Source organism: Eublepharis macularius, chromosome 2 (assembly GCF_028583425.1).
Source record: "Eublepharis macularius isolate TG4126 chromosome 2, MPM_Emac_v1.0, whole genome shotgun sequence".
Taxonomy (NCBI): Eukaryota; Metazoa; Chordata; class Lepidosauria; order Squamata; family Eublepharidae; genus Eublepharis; species Eublepharis macularius.
In genome coordinates this window covers 30481775-30483577 of record NC_072791.1, presented here as the reverse complement: position 1 = coordinate 30483577, position 1803 = coordinate 30481775, and positions in this window count along the sequence as shown.

Below are 1803 nucleotides of genomic sequence, written 5' to 3'. Positions count from 1 at the left end.
AAGCAGAGCAAATACAGATTATCTGGGGAAGGGAGGAGAGCAAAATATGATGCAATGGATATGGAGCTGTGCTTTGCACTTTTTGGCTTTGGTTTAAGCTGCCAAGATAAATATTACTGGACTTTCTTTGCATGGGTGAGGCATGTGTCTTTGTTCAGAGTTCCTGACAAGATGAAGTCTCTGTACTCTGAACTGAAATGTTGTCCATGATAGAAACAAAACCATATATACCATGTCAAAAAAGATTTCTATATTAGATTTTCATGTATCTATCTGTGACTTACTGGCGAGGGACGCCCCACTGGAATGGTGGGGTGGAGGCATTAAGGCAGGGGTTCAAAAGGAGGACGTGCAGCCCAGGGCAGGGTGGGCATTGGAGAGCAGAGTGGTAGATGTGGAGAGTGAGAGGTAGGGATGGGAAGAAGGAAAGAGACTGAGGCACAAGGACAAAGTGGCTGCAACTGGCGGTAACCTGAGATGGGGCCGCAGGGGTGGAGGTCGGGTCATGGTGAGTCAGCAAAGTGTGGGTCATGGTGAGTCAGCAAAGTGTGGGTATCGCTGCTTGGGGTTGAGCTCAGCCAGGCAGGCCAAACCAAACCACCCCACCAAAGTTATCTGGGTGACTCAGGAAATCTGATGTGGGGAGGGGGGTGGACGATGGCCTCTCGAGTAGTTTCCCTGTTCCCGTAGGCTGTCAGTCCCCTCTGGCGGTGTGTCACCCCAGGACCAGGGCATGGTTGTCGAGGTCCAACCCATGTTCTCACATCATTGAAATGTAGTGATGTGTTCAATCGGCACCGCTGCAAGTCTGTGCATGCTTTTCACACCCATCACCTCCAATGGGCCTTCTGGCCTCTTGCGTGGATTTCAGTGGGCGTTCCTGTCACTCATTTAAGAACCTGCCCCCCCCATCTGCCTCTCTAGAACCTGGAGGCTGATCCCAAGTGCTGCAGGCTGCGAGTGCAACCCTTGCCGGGTCCTGCTGCCTTTCTGGTCCCACTTTTCAGGGAAGGGGAATCTGTTTCCCATGGTGGCGGTGATGGGGGGATTTGTAGGTGCCACTGGCCTGGCCCTCATCGGAAATGGGGGGTGGATGGGTGAGAGGGTGAGTGTTCAATCTGCACCTTCAGTGTTACCTCTTCCCCCCTCACTTGCAGGGATGCCTGCTCCCTGACAGGGGAGGTTGTTGGATGGCCGGGGGATGTGGGCCCCCCATTGGCCGCACCCCTTGCCCGCCTGTTAGAGGAGCAGTGCGGCCATTGGCTGGTGTGGGAGGGGTTGTCAGGGGAATGGTGGGCAGGTGCTCTTGTGCTGGCATGGCTCTCCTGCAAACGTTCATAGGGAGTGGCGGAGCAGCACCACTTTTATGTCGCCGCACAGGCGGGGGCACTGACTCAGGGCTTAGGGTTGTGCAGTTAATGGCTCAAGTAAGCCTGTTAAGCATTTTTAAAAAAATGTCTATACTCTAAAGAGTTGGTCAAGTAGATGTGTATTGACAATTGTTTGCCACCTAGGCAGCAACAGCTAACATGAATTGGTTTCAGGTATATACTAGAATTATTGCACTGTGGTGCAATAATAACTGTGCTTATATACTGCTCTTCTAGACAGATTAGTGCCTTACCTAGAGCAATGAACAAGTTCGTGTTGTTATTATCCCCACTATATAGCTGGGGAGCTGGGGCTGAGAGGAATGGCTTACCCAAGGCCACCTCCTGAGCTCATAGCAATAGTGGGATTCAATCCAGTAGAGTGCTGTTTTGCAGCCAAACTACTTAACCACAGCAGCTGCATACTTTGCCT